A 19211-nucleotide genomic window follows, 5' to 3' on the forward strand; every position below is an offset into this window, starting at 1 on the left:
AACTAAGTGGGAGGGTTATACTTGTTGTTTGTAACCCACGATCCCCAACACTAATGAAAAGTGCAAGTGTCGCCGGACTAAGAGTCACCCTCGTGGCCCTCTCTTAAATGAGAGTACTCAAGGGCGCTTTGCTCTGATCATTGCTCAATGAGCTACGTCCGAGAGTGAGACGATGATGGCAAGGCCTCCCCTTGGGGGATTGTTTTTCAAAGTTGATCTTTTGGACTAAGTGGTTGGTTGCACACTTAGGCTCAATCCCTAGTAATCCTCCCTCGAGGCCCTGCGAAAGGATGTGAGTGATCAAACCAATTTACAAGGTGGCTAGTCAAAATTGGTGTATTGACATCTTGGCTAAGCATTAATGATGTGTCATTTACTTATAAAAGGAGATTTTTTGCGGCCTTCCCTCGAAGGAGTAAATTATCGTTTGGTTTATAACACCTTTGGATTTTATCAAAGTCTTAATAAAACTTAAATCCTAAACCAAAGACTAATCATAAACTTTTTCAACTTTTATAGGCAATATGTCTCCCAACTCTCTCTCTTTCATTCTTTCCTCGAACAAACTCGAAAACGAAAACTACATAGACTCGAAACGTAACCTCGACATAATACCTATCGTTAACAAGCACAAATGGGTACTCACCACCCCGTGTCCTCCTCTGACGAATGATGATTCAACTCAAGAGGACAATGACGCCTTAGCGGCCTGGCTTCGATCCGATGAGATTGTGAGGTGCTATATCTTGGCATCTATGAACAATGTGCTGAAAGAGCAACATCGTGACATCGAGACTGCCGCTGACATGCTCTACAATCTCCTTAAGATGTTTGGAGGGCAAAGGCGTCAAACAAGGCAACAAGCAGTCCGACAGTTTATGAACTGTCATATGCAGGCTAGGACTCCTATTGGAGACTTTATGATATTGATCATTAGTCATCTGAGTAAAATGGAAATCCTAGGATCTGAGATTGATGGGAAGAATGTCATAGATATGATCTTAGAAACTCTCCCCGCATCTCTTGATACCTTCAAGATGAACTACTCCATTAACAAGCTAGAGTACACTGTTACCAAGCTTATGGAGGAACTTCACACTGCTGTAGGTTTCACTAAGAAAAGGAGGAATCAAGGAGACGCACATGCTACTGAGCAAAAAGCCTCCGCCTCTGGAACTATGAAGAGACCTTACAAGGCCGATAAAAAGAACTGTCCCGCCTATCTCAAAGCAAAGGAACATAGTATTGTACTAGTTACCGAAGCATGCTTAGTAGCTGATAATGTATCAACGTGGATTCTTGACTCCGCTGCTACTAACCATATTTGCTGTTCCTTGAATGGTTTCAAGAAAACCAAAAGCTTAGAGGAAGGCGAGTTCTGTTTCAAATGGGGTGATGGGAGCCTGGTGTCTGCAAAGGCTGTGGGATCCGTGACGCTGTCTTTTGAAGACCGCACTTTAAACTTGAATAATGTTTATTTTGTTCCTACCTTTGGGAAGAACTTAATATCCGTTGCTCGTCTTCGTGAGCAAGATTATTGTTTAAAGTTCATTAAGAATGGAATTCGTATTTCGTTTCCTGATAATTCTTTTGTCACTGATGCATGTATGAAGAATGCTCTTTTTTACATCTATCCCACTCAACCTTCTCTTTTAGACACCGAAATAGACAATGATCTAATTAGGGAGCCAAAGAGGATCAAACTTTCTGAATCCTCCGATCTAACAAAATCAACACACCTATGGCACTTAAGACTTGGTCATATCAGTCTAGAAAGGATTAAGAGACTTGTGAGGGACGGTCCACTCCAAGCCTCTGCAATAGGTTCACTACCTACTTGTGAATCCTGCATAGAAGGAAAAATGACTAAGCGACCTTTCTCCGATAAGGGTCGAAGAGCCACTGAGTTGCTGGAACTAATACATTCTGATGTATGTGGTCCGCTCAGCCAACAGGCACGTGGAGGATACGAATACTTCGTTACCTTCACTGATGATTACTCACAATATGGGTTTGTCTATTTGCTCAAACACAAATCCGAGATCTTTAACGTATTTAAGGTCTTTAGGGCTTTAGTGGAAAAGCAAACTGGCAAAGTGATCAAAACCCTTCGATCTGATCGAGGTGGTGAGTATATGTCTGGAGAGTTCGATGACTTTCTTAAAGAAGAAGGTATCGCTTCTCAGCTTACCGCACCTGGCACACCTCAACAAAACGGAGTGTCAGAGAGAAGAAACCGAACTCTTATGTAGATGGTTAGATCGATGATGAGTTACTCATCACTCCCGCTTTCCTTTTGGGGATATGCCCTCGAAACAGCCGCTTACATTCTGAACCAAGTTCCGTCTAAAACGGTTCCTGGTACTCCTTATGAAAGATGGACAGGCCGTAAAGTAAGTTTGGGCCACATCCGAATTTGGGGTTGCCCTGCACATGTGCTAAGGCAAAAGACTAGCAAGTTGGCTAGTAGGTCAGAATTGTGCCTGTTTGTGGGATATCCAAAGGAAACCAAAGGTTTCATTTTCTATAGTCCCGAGGACGATAAGACTTTCGTTAGCACGAATGCTCGTTTCCTTGAGGAGGACTTCATGAAGGATGCGAAACCTAGAAGCAAAATTGTGCTTGAAGAAAAGTTGGGTGAGGAAGCTTCTACCTCATCTGTAAGAACTGTTCTTACCCCAACTGAAACACAACCTAACTCATCAGAATCTCGTCAAGTAGTACTTCGACGTAGTGGGAGGGCTACTCAAAAGCCTGACAGGTACATGTCTTATGGAGACTCTCTTGTAGCCGTCTCCGACATGGATGACCCTGTTTCCTATAGCCAAGCGATGGCTTGTTCTTAATCAAACCTTTGGCTTGACGCCATGAAAGTTGAAATGCACTCGATGTATGTCAACAATGTCTGGAAACTTGTAAACCTTCCTGAAGGGATTAAACCCGTAGGGTGTAAATGGATATACAAGAAGAAAAGGGGTCCTGATGGGAATGTTGAGACGTTCAAAGCACGACTTGTGGCGAAGGGTTATACCCAACAAGAAGGGATTGACTATGAAGAAACCTTCTCGCCAGTCGCGATGCTTAAATCCATCCGCATACTCCTATCCATAGCTGCAGCTCTCGACTATGTGATCTGGCAAATGGATGTCAAGACAGCCTTTCTGAATGGCAATCTTGACGAGCGCATTTACATGGCTCAACCAGACGGTTTCGTGGATAAAGGTCAAGAGACCAAGGTTTGTGAGTTGCTTAAATCCATTTATGGACTAAAGCAAGCATCTAGGTCATGGAATATTAGATTCGATGAAACTGTAAAAAGCTTTGGCTTTGAACAGTCGATAGATGAGCCTTGTGTTTACAAGTTAATACACGAAGGTATAGTTGTGTTTCTGGTACTATATGTCGATGATATACTACTCATTGGTAATGACGTGAGTAAGTTATCTGAGGTTAAGGTCTGGCTGGCGAAGCAATTCGATATGAAGGATCTAGGAGAAGCCGCATACATTCTGGGAATCCAAATCTTTCGAGATAGGAAAAACCGGACCATGTCGCTCTCTCAAGCATCTTATATTGATAAGGTGATGGATCGCTTCTCGATGCAAGACTGCAAGAGGGGTCAAACACCCTTTAGGCATGGAGTTTCACTCTCTATGGACCAGTCTCCCAAGACTGCACAAGAGATTGAAGACATGAGGAAGATTCCTTACGCCTCTGCCGTAGGAAGCCTCATGTATGCTATGCTTTGCACTAGACCTGATATATGTTTCGCCGTTGGCGTAGTTAGCCGTTTCCAATCCAACCCTGGACCCGAGCACTGGATTGCTGTTAAGCATGTTCTTAAGTATCTTCGAAGAACTAGGAACTTGATGCTTACATACTCAGGTACTGACCTGACTATGACGGGATATACTGACTCCGATTTTCAAGCGGATAAGGATTCCAGGAAATCCACTTCGGGATCTGTGTTCATCCTTAATGGTGGAGCTGTTATGTGGAGAAGTATTAAGCAATCTTGCATTGCTGACTCCACAATGGAAGCAGAATATGTGGCTGCTTGTGAAGCATCCAAAGAGGCTGTATGGCTTAGAAAGTTCCTTAAGTATTTGGAAGTTGTTCCAAACGTCGACGAGCCCATGACCCTTTATTGTGATAATAGTGGGGCTGTCGCTAACTCAAAGGAACCTAGAAGCCATAAGCGCTCTAAGCATATTGAGAGGAAATACCATTTGATTCGAGAGATCGTGCAGCGCGGAGACGTGGAAGTGAAGAAGATCTCAATGGAGGACAACCTCGCAGATCCATTCACCAAGGCCCTAGCGAACAAGGTCTTCGACCAACATCGTGAGGGATTAGGCATGAAGGACTACACACACCTTCTTTGAGTCAAGTGGGAGTTTGTTGTAAATGGTGCCCACAAGAAGAGTTGTAGTCTTTATTTTGTACATTTGATGTAATAAAGTCTCATGAAGACTCTTGCTTGTAATTGCCTATCTATTCATTAATAAAGTTGAAACGTTCATTCATTCTTTCTTTGTTTGAAGCTTTATGATAAAACCTTAGTCTTTTAGTCCATAAACAAACTTAACAACTTACGAAGAGACAAATGTAGATTTGCATGAACAAACTCTTCGTAGTTTGTTTAAAACGATATATTCGCAATCTTAGGGTCAAAGGACTATTGACCTCAGTATGATTGTTAGAAGAATCTATGATGTCTGGTTATGAGGCATTGAGAGTTGGGGACTCTATAGTTGTCACGACCCGCGAGCCTTAGCTCGCCCACGAGCCGCGGCAGAGATCTTCGTATCTTACTTAACATAAATAAAATTCATAAAAACTTTGGTGGAAGCGCTTCCTGAAAACATTTTCTAGAAAAACTTTTAAAATATTTACATAAACGTCTCAAAACTATGGGCGAATTTTTCGTTTTTCCTACAACATACTATTTAAAACTTTACAAACAAAAAGACTCGTCTCTTTTTAAAAACAAAACAGACTCATTCGCCCTTGACTTAGCCACAGGTCGGCAGCCGTACATACACACGCCTACTTACTTATCGGTTTCGCTGATGCTCTGCTTAGTCTTCTTTGGCCTTTCCTTTATCTACAATATCAAGATAATAACTGTGAGTCGAAAGACTCAGTAAGCGGATATCTACATATTTAATGCACAATGCACATAACACATAAACAATACATAACATGAGATCATATCTTTTCATAACTTGCGGAAGTATCGGCTTAGGTCCCGATAAATCCACCTTACTTGAGAATCAATCGGCTTAGGTCCCGATAAATCCATCTTACTTGAGAATCAATCGGCTTAGGTCCCGACAGATTCATCTTACTTAAGAACCAATCGGCTTAGGTCCCGATAGATTCATCTGCTTAGGAATCACTCAGCTTAGGTCCCGAGAGATCCCCCTTACTTAAGAATTCACCAGCTTAGGTCCCGGTGATTCACATCATAACATACTTGCTTTAATCATAACTATGGAATTACCAGCTTAGGTCCCGGTAACTCCTCTTACTTGAGAATATGCCAGCTTAGGTCCCGGCAATTCCCATCATACAATACATTTCCTGCTCGGGATCCCTTAATGATATCCGCACGACACATGTCTTATTGGCGCCAGACAGGAGGGTGCACAGTCTCCTGCCTAATCCCCATGTGGTACCAGCACGAAGCATAATAGGTACCTGCTAACAAGGGGTATATGTCGGAGGCGGTACCATTCTATGTTTTCTCTTTAATTAACTTAACATGAGAGACTGCTTAATTCGGGTTTAATCCCGATCTTAACATATATTCTTTTCGCTTATTAACTCGTGACTTATAAGATCTTGAGATGCGACTCCCAAAGATCCTATCATAATATTCTCGCTTTTGAATACGAGTCTTAACTTCAGTCTCTCATAATCCAGTTCACTAGGACTGGATCTCTGGAAGGTGGCTAACTAAACACATAGCAAAGGCTCGGGTTCCTAGTTACCTCTAGCCATTTTTGTTAGCCGGACTAATTCCGTTTCCCAATTCGTTAGCGGCTTAAAGCCCTTAATCTTGATAGTGACTTATCTTTTGGCTTATCTTACTCTTGCTTACTAGAAAGCATATAGAAAATGCACGTACAATATATGTATATATATAAAGATATATATAATATTTCTTGATATTGTAGGTGCCTAAAATCCACTTACCCGGATAACGATTCTTTCGAATCCTGAGATCTTCTCTTCCAAATAAAAGGGTTCTTCTTAACTTCACGTATAACCCAGTCCTCGTAAGCTTCTCCTGCTAATCCTTATAGCAATCTGGACGTATCTATGGAAGAGAAAGATCGAACATCGAGCATACTCAGTATCTCGTCCATTGATCTACTAACGTACACACTTCTACTAAAAGAAAGCTCATAAGGAATGCATTCAAAACGTCCTCCTAGTGACAGAACAGAGAATACATGACAGAATAAACATCAGGGAAAACATGACAGAACAGAGACGGGAAAGAATCGACGCCTAAGAACAAGGCCTTAACAACTTCCGTGATCTAGGCTAAGAAACGCCCCGCTATTCGACCACCTATTCTTTTGACGGGACAAAGCCCATTGCTTAGGATAGGTCCCGAAGGTCGAAACTAAAAGAAAAGAACGTATAAAGAAACTCTTACTAACAATCTATAGAATACGTAAGTTATATGAAAATAACTCAAACCGACACTTCTCAAATGTGGTTTAGAAAATATTTTATGACTTGTCTCTTTTTATTGACAAGTTATAATGTTTGAGAACGTAAATAAAACATTTCTCGTTGATATTCTTTTTCCAAATTAAAAGAGTCGAGCTTATAGTCGAACTCGATTTTTAATACATAATTAAGATAAATATACTAAATAATTACGTGAATAATCAACGAGTTTAATAATGATACATATTAATTATTTTTTCTTAACGACTTACATAAAACGAGCTCGATTATAAAACATACATATTGATATTATATCGCAACTCTCACAATCTAGAACGACCCAACAAAAATAATTATAGGTTCGCACTAGCACGAGTCGAGACTCGGGAAATTTCTCGACTTTCTAACACTAAACCGAGACTTCGCGAGTCTCCGAACGAAACCCGACAGCCGTGAACAGCCCCCCGAGAGCCGCCACAAAGTCGCTGCCGTTCCCGACCCAACAGCTCGTCCCAACCGAGCCGATGAACCTCGCTGACCAGCCCCGCTCCGTCGTCACTCGCGCAACAGCTCCGCCAACCTTCCGACAGCCTCTTCGCCATCCCGAGCCGCTGCCCCGAGACCTGTTCAGCCCACCTAAAACGAGCCTAGACTCTCAACATATATAACTCACACGCACAACAACGAAACAACCGTTAACTCCTATTCTCAAACTAGAAAAACAACATCAAGCTCAGAATCACGTCCCAACAAAAATCAAGACTAAACACACGGCTAGAACCATTCTACACGGCCAAGACCAAAACCACACAGCCAAGACCACAACCACACCCAAACCCGTCCAAAACCAAGAACAACACCATAAGCAGAGGAATCATCACCGAAATCAACTCTTGAACCATTAATTTCGCTTAACATCAAAAACCCCCAAATTCCAACCCTAAAATTTCGAACCCTAGAGATAAAAATCTCTCTTACCTCAGGTGAAATTGGTGGGTTCGAGTCTTCTCCGGCCCTTTCTCCCTTCTTTCCCGGTGATCTCCTCTCAGCCGGTGTCCTCGGCGGCTCACGGCGGTGGTTCGTCTCTTCTCGGTCCGCGCGCACGTCCAGCAACTTTGGGTCTCGGTCCTGGTGGCTCGTCGGCCGAGCGTCCCCTTCGCGAGCTCACCCCCTCGCTCTCTCGTTCTCTATTTCTCAGCCGCTCTCTCTCTCTCTCTCTCTCTCCCTCGGTCTCTCACTCTCGGTCTCTTCCGCTCTCTCGCTCTCTTTCCCTCTCTGGTTCTCTTCTCCTTCTTCTTTTTTTTCCCGTGTCTTTTCTCTTCCTTGGGCTGGTGGGTTTGATTTTATCCGGCTAAGTGATAAACATCACTTGATATTATCCAAATCTTTGATTGATGACATGGCAATGCTCATCCTTATCCCATTAATTACAAACCAACCTATTTTCTTTGTTTTCTTTCAAATGGGTCCCTTAAAATTGTTACAACCACGTCCTTTCATACAATCATTTAATTAAATCCATCACCGAACGGATTATAATTATATGATTTGAACCGAGAATTTTCTCGTTCGTTCTCGAATAATTTAAATATATTTAAGGTTTCTCGGAATTAATTCTCGTCCTTAAGAATTTATTTCTTAATTTAATTTCCGGAATGTTTCCTCGGAATTAATTTACTAATCGAGATAAACTCGATAATTCCTTTGATTATTCCGAGATTTCCATAACCTTAATATATTTAAAATTAATTCGATAAATCCATTGGAGTATAATTCACTCGAGAATTTAGTTGTAACAACGGAAACTCGCTTATTACTTCCAAATCTCCAAATACGAGTGACGCAGAAACTTGTCCTTACAATCCCTACCCCCTTAAGTTAGTTTCGTCCTCGAAACTTAAAGAAAAGCAGGGTACTCCTTTTGCATCACACTATTGAGTTTCCAGATAATTTTCCATCTTCAGAAAAGAAGAGAGGATATAACTTCCTCTAAACATGTCATCGCTTAATGAACAGCAGATTGATTCTAGTCTTAAGATAGTCACTTCCTAACTGTTAGATATAACTAACCAGGAATCTACTCCATCATCTACCAAGATCAAGAACTTGACTAGGACACAACAGACGAACATGCATAGTTCCCACATACAGGAATGCATATCTGAAGAGTAAAGGATAGGAATCTAACCGGTTCTTCCAGATGATGACTCCTTTACTTCATCTCCATAGATGCTAAAGACGCGAGCTTTGGCCTTAGGTTGATTCTTCAGGTAAGCGATCTTCTCTTCTGAAACGTGACAATCCCGTGCAAAATGACCTTCTAAGCCACACCGGTAGCAGCTTGAGGTTCCTATGCGACACTCGCCTGAGTGCTTTCTGCCGCACTTGTTGCACGTAGGGAAATCATTAACCCTTGGCCTCTTGTACTTGTTCTCGTTTTGATTTCCTCTGTAGCTTCCTTCATTTCCCTGTGCCCTAGACCTGGAGTTTCTATCCCAACTCTTTTTCTTCTTGTCGGTGAAGTTCTTCTTCTCGACTTCTGCTACAGATTCCTGTAGGATGGTCATTGACTCGCTAGCTGGATTGACTTGTGCTATACGCCAACCGTCAATCCTTAATGCTCTTTGAACGGCATTCGCATAAGTTCGTGGCCCAACGTCGCCACTATCAACCTGACGCACAATTTCCACATTGAGTCCATGCATAAACTTCATCTTGCGCGACTGATCCGTCGGTACCATAGAGGGCGAAAACTTTGCAAGCTCATCAAACTTGGCTATATACTCAGCTACAGAGAGCTTCCCTTGCTTAAGATCCATAAACTCTCGTACCTTACCCGAGAGATTAGCTTCACCCAGGTACTTCTCATAAAATAGGTTGATAAAACGATTCCATGTAATATGAGAAACATCATCATAGAGTGCGATTACTTCCCACCAACTTCGAGCTTCAAGTTCCAGCTGGTTCACAGCACATGCAACCCTCTCAGCATCTGTAAGTTGCATGTACGTGAAGATCTGTTGGATCCTTTTAATCTAATTTTCCGCAAGGGAAGGATCAGCATCTCCATTGAAAGTCGGTGGTTTCTGCTTACGAAAACGCTCATATATAGGCTCCCCGACAGTCGGTGCCATTATCGGAATCTGGAACAGCGGAACCTCATCTGGCGCCATAGCTTGAGCTTGTGGTGGCGCTTGTACATTCTGACCATCTGGATTCCTATTCATATTTGGCACGTGCTCACCTTGTCCTCCAGGTTGTTCTGGTCGATGCGCCTGGGGTTCAGGGTCTTGTTGTCCCTGTGGAGGTTGCTGCTCATTCATTCGTGCAATAAGTTGCGTGATCAACCTGTTCTGCTCTTCTATTTGAGCATCCCTTCGACGAGCATCTTCTGCTTGGCGCTCTAAAGCCCTCCTAATCTCAGTCATTTCTTGTGAAAGATTCGTCTGCGTTTGCTTCTTAGGTCCCATTCTTAATCTCTACTTCACCTATAAGTAGGAATGGGTAAGCACACGGTTATCCTAATATAACCACTATCTTTCACAAAGACTCAACAAGATATTATAGATAAGGCTATCTTGGACATCAACTGACTTATAAGTAAGTAAGATAGTGTGTGTACGACCACAAGTCTACAGAAACGGCTCAACCTGGGCTCTGATACCAAAAATTCTGTCACGACCCGCGAGCCTTAGCTCGCCCACGAGCCGCGGCAGAGATCTTCGTATCTTACTTAACATAAATAAAATTCATAGAAACTTTGGTGGAAGCGCTTCCTGAAAACATTTTCTAGAAAAACTTTAAAAATATTTACATAAACGTCTCAAAACTATGGGCGAATTTTTCGTTTTTCCTACAACATACTATTTAAAACTTTACAAACAAAAAGACTCGTCTCTTTTTAAAAACAAAACAGACTCATTCGCCCTTGACTTAGCCACAGGTCGGCAGCCGTACATACACACGCCTACTTACTTACCGGTTTCGCTGATGCTCTGCTTAGTCTTCTTTGGCCTTTCCTTTATCTACAATATCAAGATAATAACTGTGAGTCGAAAGACTCAGTAAGCGGATATCTACATATTTAATGCACAATGCACATAACACATAAACAATACATAACATGAGATCATATCTTTTCATAACTTGCGGAAGTATCGGCTTAGGTCCCGATAAATCCACCTTACTTGAGAATCAATCGGCTTAGGTCCCGATAAATCCACCTTACTTGAGAATCAATCGGCTTAGGTCCCGACAGATTCATCTTACTTAAGAACCAATCGGCTTAGGTCCCGATAGATTCATCTGCTTAGGAATCACTCAGCTTAGGTCCCGAGAGATCCCCCTTACTTAAGAATTCACCAGCTTAGGTCCCGGTGATTCACATCATAACATACTTGCTTTAATCATAACTATGGAATTACCAGCTTAGGTCCCGGTAACTCCTCTTACTTGAGAATATGCCAGCTTAGGTCCCGGCAATTCCCATCATACAATACATTTCCTGCTCGGGATCCCTTAATGATATCCGCACGACACATGTCTTATTGGCGCCAGACAGGAGGGTGCACAGTCTCCTGCCTAATCCCCATGTGGTACCAGCACGAAGCATAATAGGTACCTGCTAACAAGGGGTATATGTCGGAGGCGGTACCATTCTATGTTTTCTCTTTAATTAACTTAACATGAGAGACTGCTTAATTCGGGTTTAATCCCGATCTTAACATATATTCTTTTCGCTTATTAACTCGTGACTTATAAGATCTTGAGATGCGACTCCCAAAGATCCTATCATAATATTCTCGCTTTTGAATACGAGTCTTAACTTCAGTCTCTCATAATCCAGTTCACTAGGACTGGATCTCTGGAAGGTGGCTAACTAAACACATAGCAAAGGCTCGGGTTCCTAGTTACCTCTAGCCATTTTTGTTAGCCGGACTAATTCCGTTTCCCAATTCGTTAGCGGCTTAAAGCCCTTAATCTTGATAGTGACTTATCTTTTGGCTTATCTTACTCTTGCTTACTAGAAAGCATATAGAAAATGCACGTACAATATATGTATATATATAAAGATATATATAATATTTCTTGATATTGTAGGTGCCTAAAATCCACTTACCCGGATAACGATTCTTTCGAATCCTGAGATCTTCTCTTCCAAATAAAAGGGTTCTTCTTAACTTCACGTATAACCCAGTCCTCGTAAGCTTCTCCTGCTAATCCTTATAGCAATCTGGACGTATCTATGGAAGAGAAAGATCGAACATCGAGCATACTCAGTATCTCGTCCATTGATCTACTAACGTACACACTTCTACTAAAAGAAAGCTCATAAGGAATGCATTCAAAACGTCCTCCTAGTGACAGAACAGAGAATACATGACAGAATAAACATCAGGGAAAACATGACAGAACAGAGACGGGAAAGAATCGACGCCTAAGAACAAGGCCTTAACAACTTCCGTGATCTAGGCTAAGAAACGCCCCGCTATTCGACCACCTATTCTTTTGACGGGACAAAGCCCATTGCTTAGGATAGGTCCCGAAGGTCGAAACTAAAAGAAAAGAACGTATAAAGAAACTCTTACTAACAATCTATAGAATACGTAAGTTATATGAAAATAACTCAAACCGACACTTCTCAAATGTGGTTTAGAAAATATTTTATGACTTGTCTCTTTTTATTGACAAGTTATAATGTTTGAGAACGTAAATAAAACATTTCTCGTTGATATTCTTTTTCCAAATTAAAAGAGTCGAGCTTATAGTCGAACTCGATTTTTAATACATAATTAAGATAAATATACTAAATAATTACGTGAATAATCAACGAGTTTAATAATGATACATATTAATTATTTTTTCTTAACGACTTACATAAAACGAGCTCGATTATAAAACATACATATTGATATTATATCGCAAATCTCACAATCTAGAACGACCCAACAAAAATAATTATAGGTTCGCACTAGCACGAGTCGAGACTCGGGAAATTTCTCGACTTTCTAACACTAAACCGAGACTTCGCGAGTCTCCGAACGAAACCCGACAGCCGTGAACAGCCCGTGAGAGCCGCCACAAAGTCGCTGCCGTTCCCGACCCAACAGCTCGTCCCAACCGAGCCGATGAACCTCGCTGACCAGCCCCGCTCCGTCGTCACTCGCGCAACAGCTCCGCCAACCTTCCGACAGCCTCTTCGCCATCCCGAGCCGCTGCCCCGAGACCTGTTCAGCCCACCTAAAACGAGCCTAGACTCTCAACATATATAACTCACACGCACAACAACGAAACAACCGTTAACTCCTATTCTCAAACTAGAAAAACAACATCAAGCTCAGAATCACGTCCCAAAAAAAATCAAGACTAAACACACGGCTAGAACCATTCTACACGGCCAAGACCAAAACCACACAGCCAAGACCACAACCACACCCAAACCCGTCCAAAACCAAGAACAACACCATAAGCAGAGGAATCATCACCGAAATCAACTCTTGAACCATTAATTTCGCTTAACATCAAAAACCCCCAAATTCCAACCCTAAAATTTCGAACCCTAGAGATAAAAATCTCTCTTACCTCAGGTGAAATTGGTGGGTTCGAGTCTTCTCCGGCCCTTTCTCCCTTCTTTCCCGGCGATCTCCTCTCAGCCGGTGTCCTCGGCGGCTCACGGCGGTGGTTCGTCTCTTCTCGGTCCGCGCGCACGTCCAGCGACTTTGGGTCTCGGTCCTGGTGGCTCGTCGGCCGAGCGTCCCCTTCGCGAGCTCACCCCCTCGCTCTCTCGTTCTCTATTTCTCAGCCGCTCTCTCTCTCTCTCTCTCTCTCTCTCTCCCTCGGTCTCTCACTCTCGGTCTCTTCCGCTCTCTCGCTCTCTTTCCCTCTCTGGTTCTCTTCTCCTTCTTCTTTTTTTTTCCCGTGTCTTTTCTCTTCCTTGGGCTGGTGGGTTTGATTTTATTCGGCTAAATGATAAACATCACTTGATATTATCCAAATCTTTGATTGATGACATGGCAATGCTCATCCTTATCCCATTAATTACAAACCAACCTATTTTCTTTGTTTTCTTTCAAATGGGTCCCTTAAAATTGTTACAACCACGTCCTTTCATACAATCATTTAATTAAATCCATCACCGAACGGATTATAATTATATGATTTGAACCGAGAATTTTCTCGTTCGTTCTCGAATAATTTAAATATATTTAAGGTTTCTCGGAATTAATTCTCGTCCTTAAGAATTTATTTCTTAATTTAATTTCCGGAATGTTTCCTCAGAATTAATTTACTAATCGAGATAAACTCGATAATTCCTTTGTTTATTCCGAGATTTCCATAACCTTAATATATTTAAAATTAATTCGATAAATCCATTGGAGTATAATTCACTCGAGAATTTAGTTGTAACAACGGAAACTCGCTTATTACTTCCAAATCTCCAAATACGAGTGACGCAGAAACTTGTCCTTACAATAGTTCTTCTAGATATCGTCCGAAGGTACTGAATTGACCAGTGCACTTCTAGAGACAATATAAGAACAAACCATTTAACCTCTTATGTCTCGAAGTCACTATGTATGAATTGCATCATGCTTATCTTAATCCTGAAATGAGACATGTCATTTCACACCTTAGTATTCTCATTTGAGAAAGTCAGAGTTCGGACTCACTATGTGATTCCGAACAGGGCCTATTGGTGAAGTACTAAGTTGTGAGAATGTCATGAGTAACTTTGTGAAGTTCTCATAGATATGGAATTCATGTACAAGATTGCTGAAATGCAATGTATGTCACGTCATGCTTTGTTCCTTGGAGTGTGAATAAATGAACTGGCCAGTGTCCAAATTGAGCCATGACTCTTTTGGATGAAACAATGTGACTTGTTAGCTCCTCGTCAATACATTGTTTCTAACTTATTCACAAGCGACAGAGGAGTTGAGGAAATAACAGCTAGAAGGGTAAAATGGTAATTTAGTAAATCCCGACTAGCTGATGACATTCATGAAGGGTAAACATAGATAATATTCAGTGGATCCACTCATCATAATTTGGTTGAATTCTTGAGTAGAAAATAAATTCATTTGAACCGAGAGATTTTCAGTGTCAACTCTTTAGTGGAGTCAGTTGGCATTAAGCTAAACTTGGAAAAGGTTTGTGAACTTTTGAGTCCAAGTGTTTAGCTCAAGCTTTGTTCATTTGGATCCATGAGGTCACTGTCACAAATCATATCGAGTAGGAATAGTTAAACTAGAAGCTAAGTCAAAACAAGAACGAGACAAGTTTTACGAAAATTGTCAAAAGGGTAAATTTGTCTTTTTGGACATAGCATGAAATGAATGTCAATAAAGTTTTTTGACATGGTCATATGATGGCCTAGATCACTTGGCTATGATGTGTTCATTGGGACTTGTGGATTAATTTCATTTCATAGAATTTTACTTGAAAATTCTCAATGGGCTTTTCTTATGTTGTCATGAACAAGTAAAGAAAAATCTAGAAAGGCTTTCTAGAAGCCCTTTGGCCGTCCAACCCAAGAGAATGGGAGACTAATTTCGTGCAGCCCCATAGAGAAAAAGAGAGTTTATTTTGTGCATTGATGTATGAAGATACTTGCCAAAAGAAAAAGAGGAAACAAATATCCTTTAGAAGGAAAGTGCATTTTCGGCCAACTAAGAGAGAAAGCAAATGAGGAAACAAATCCAAAGGCTTCTAGAAGCTCATTTGGACGTGCAAGGGGTATGAGGAAACTACCTTTTGAAGGTAATCCTCCTCCTATAAATACCCCACCTCATTCCTCTCATTTGATTCATTCCACATAAGTTAGAGATTGAGAGCTTCTCCCTCTAGAACTTGTGGTTGCCGCCCCTCTTCTCTCTCTCTCTAAGTTTATTTTCGATTTTTCTTGTCTTGGCACCTAGGTCCTCACTCGACCTAGTGTTTAGCTCTGCGAATTCGAGACTCGTTCTTAAGTCGTAGTGTTTAAAAGTGTCCACTCACTGATTCCTTCTTTTCGAGTGATTTAGTGATAGAAACTTTCGTGGTTGCTCGAGGTGCCGAGGAAAGAAAGAGAGACGTGCTGCGAGGGGAGACGAGCGTTGCAAACTTTCCACAAGCTTCTTCAAAGTTCAAGCTTCAAGAAAGGTTAGTAAACTTCTAGCTCATATTGGTTTTTAATTACATGTACTTGCACTTGTCTAGGTTAGTAAAAACTGAATTACTTGTAAAAGAAAATTTTCAAAATTCCGCCGCTTACCGAAGCGTTAATTATTTTCTTAAACCCTAGATCGATTCCAACACATGACCCGGCGACATCGACCGCGCACGCAGGTACCGAGGGTGGCGCTCGACGTCGAAGCCGTGACCGCGGCTCAACCACAAGCCGAGGCTCGCCATGGGGGGTTTCCAACGCGGGCGAGGAACGAGGCGAATTCCTCGAACAAGCGACCACCGTCGACGACCCTCCCTGGCTCGTCCTCCGGCCACAAGCGCGCTCATACGTCGGCGGCGCCAGACGGCATGGAATCGATGCTCCTAGCGGAGGCGGTGGAGCTGAGGGATCAATGCTCTCGAGGGATCCTTGAAACCCCTCTGCGGGATTTCAAGAGTCTCCTGACGGCGAGCGACCTTGAGCCTTTCCAGAGTGGGATTGGCGACGCCCGAAAGGTACGATTCGCTTGCTTGTCTTATGCGCAACCATTATACTTATTTCGATTGCACGTATATTGTTTGTTTCCACAGATGCTCGAGCATCAAGAACGGAGCGACCGTATCCTCTGGGACTTGCTGCGTCGTATGCAAATCATGGAGAAGGACAAGGAGAGCACGGCGGCCGCCCATGCTGCCACTCTGGCGGGGGTTCGCACCGCCCGAGAGTTTCAAGCGCTCGAGGATGAACTAAAGCGAGCTCGCGAGGAGCCGGCGGCCGAGAAGGCGTCTTGGGAGAAGGCTGAGCAGGCGGCTGACACCTTCTTAGGGGAGACAAAGAAGCTCCAGGCGGCGCTCTCGAGCCGGGACGAGGAGCAGAACATTGTCCACGCTCGACTGTCGGCGAGCGAGATCTCCCGGGTCAAGGCCGAGAGGGAGAGGGATACTTTACGAGCGGAGGTGCAGACCCTCGCCGAGGAGAAGGACGACGCCGTGCGATCCAATACGGAGATGGAGGAGGACTGGGACCTCTCGCTGGAGGTGGCCCGCTACGAGGTGGCCATGCGGGTCAAAGACGCGACCGCGGAGGAGAATGCGTCTCGTGGGATCACGTTTTCCTTCTTTGACTTCATGTTTCCTCCTCTGGATGACGAGTTGCCAGAGGACGACCTGCCTCCCGAAGTCCCTGCGGAGGCCTCCCAGTCGTCAAACTGTCGATCCGATGGAGAAGCCGCTGGCGGGCCGGGCGCCCCTCGCCCCGAAGACGACGAAGAGCAGATCGACTACGGCTCAGAGTAGCCAAGTTTTCTTTGGTTTTCTGCGCACTTGTTTAGCGCTCGCTTTACACCTCCTTCCGGATTTGTGTTGTGTTTGACATGTATCGTACTTTCGTGCTTTTCTTGTTGGGTTGATTGTGCAACATTACCCTACTTCGACTGAAGCCTTTTTATTCGTTACGCGTCTTATTTTCTCGACTTTCTATGTTTAGTGTAATCGATTTGCGCAATTTGAGCAATGCGTGTCTTACGAACTCGGCTTACTATGTCTAGCGCAACCGGTTTGCACGACTTACTGCCGCATTTGGCAGCGAAGTTTCCCGCGGACGCTGGCTAGACCAGTTTCATCCGGCGGGTGCGATTCTCGGCCATCCCTTCATGACTCGCCGCCTATCGGCGTGTGCAAGCTGGGTGGCCGTCGCGCTCATCTTCCGGCGAGTACGCTACCTATCGGCGTGCGTATCGGGATGAGCTTGCAGTTCCCAGTGAGCGTGGTACTTGTCGGTACGCGTGTCACATTTTAGGTTTTGACTGCCGGGATCGACGATCCGGTGCACGGACGTGATCCGTCGATGCCTTGCTGCCTATCGGTGTGCGAGGCGCAACGTTGCACGAGAGTGTCACCGCGAAAGACGTGCGAGGTCGGAGGTCCGGTGCGCGAATCCAACTTGATGACGTTTCGCTATCTCTCGGCGTACGGATTCGACTCGTGCGAGAGCGTCGCATGAGGGACGTGCAGGGTCGGAGGTCCGGTGCGCGGATCCGATTTGTGGATGTTTCGCTACCTCTTGGTGCATGAAAAGTGGAGTAAATGAGCTTGTTGCCCTCATTCTATCCTCCTTAGCCCCCCGAGTTTCATGGGTACTCGTAGAGGAGACTAGAAATTATAATACAATACTTTGAAGTGAAATGTAATTCATTATAATGTTGAAATGGTTAAAAAATTACATCCCAGGCCGTTGGCCGAATTTGAAATTTAAAATTGTCTTTGCTAAAATCGAAAACAGCATGAAAACAACAAAACGTAAAGTAGACGAATGAACATCTATTGGTAGTATTGCCGAAGGTGCTCCGCGTTACACGGGTGCGTGAACACGAGTCCCTCCAGGTTCTCGAGCTCGTACGTGCCGTTGTGGATGGCTCGGCGTACACGGTACGGGCCTTCCCAGTGGGGCCTAGAACTCCCGCGCCTTGCACCTTGGTGTTTTGGAACACCCTTCGAAGAACGAGGCTCCCGTCGGCGAACTTCCGCAGCTTGATCTTGGAATTGTAGTACTTCTCGACCTTCCTCTTTTGTGCAGGAAGCCGGGTGAGTGCGTCCGCCCTCCTCTCGTCTATGAGGTCTAACTCGAGCCTGATTGCGTCGTTGTTGGTGGCTTCTTCGTACTCCTCAATGCGCAAGGTTGGTAGCTTGGTCTCAACGGGTACCATGGCCTCGACGCCGAACGCGAGAGCGAAAGGGGTTTCGCCGGTCGCAGTTCGAGCGGTGGTGCGGTACGCCCATAAGACCATGGGGAGCTCGTCGGCCCAAGCCCACTTTCTTTCCTCCAGCTTCTTCTTCAAGTTCTCTTTGATTGTCTTGTTAACCGCCTCGACCTAACCGTTGGCTTGAAGATGGCGGGGAGAGGAGAATGTCTTGCTAATGCCCAGTTGTTCGCACATTTCTCGGAGGCGCGCATTGTCGAATTGTTTCCCGTTGTCGGTTACAATTGACGCGGGTATCCCGAAGCGGCAGACGATGCTTTTCCAAATGAAGCTTGTCGTGTTCGCCTCGGTGATCTTTGCTAGCGGCTCAGCCTCTACCCACTTTGTGAAGTAATCGATGGCCACGATCGCGTGCTTGTATTGCCTCGGGGCCGTAGGTAGCTCACCGATGAGGTCGATTCCCCACTTCGCGAAAGGTCGCGGCACAATGATTGGACACAATGGGGCCGGTGCTTGACGCGGGATGTGGGCGAACCTTTGGCACTTATCACATTTTTTGGCCCACTCGTGGGAGTTCTTTTTCAAGGTCGGCCAAAAATATCCGAGTCTTAGCAGCTTCAATGCCAAAGATTGTCCGGCGGCGTGGTTTCCGTACACCCCCTCGTGCACCTCGTGGAG

General features: G+C 43.9%; 2 long non-coding RNA genes across 2 annotated transcripts; both read right to left on the minus strand.

The window, feature by feature from the left end:
- Positions 1–5060: 5060 nt before the first annotated feature.
- Positions 5061–8387, minus strand: LOC149397642 (uncharacterized). Its single transcript, XR_016297308.1, has 3 exons — positions 7666–8387; positions 6202–6325; positions 5061–5107 (listed from the first exon to the last, which is right to left on the minus strand). It is a non-coding gene; the product is annotated as an uncharacterized LOC149397642 (long non-coding RNA).
- Positions 8388–10454: 2067 nt separating this feature from the next.
- LOC149397643 (uncharacterized) lies at positions 10455–13655 on the minus strand. The gene is made up of 3 exons (XR_016297286.1): positions 13270–13655; positions 11807–11930; positions 10455–10712 (listed from the first exon to the last, which is right to left on the minus strand). It is a non-coding gene; the product is annotated as an uncharacterized LOC149397643 (long non-coding RNA).
- Between the last annotated feature and the right edge of the window lie 5556 nt (positions 13656–19211).

This window comes from Urtica dioica, chromosome 5 (genome assembly GCF_054948205.1).
Source record: "Urtica dioica subsp. dioica isolate 48M chromosome 5, U.dioica_male_clone48M_v1_H2, whole genome shotgun sequence".
In the NCBI taxonomy this organism is placed as follows: domain Eukaryota; kingdom Viridiplantae; phylum Streptophyta; class Magnoliopsida; order Rosales; family Urticaceae; genus Urtica; species Urtica dioica.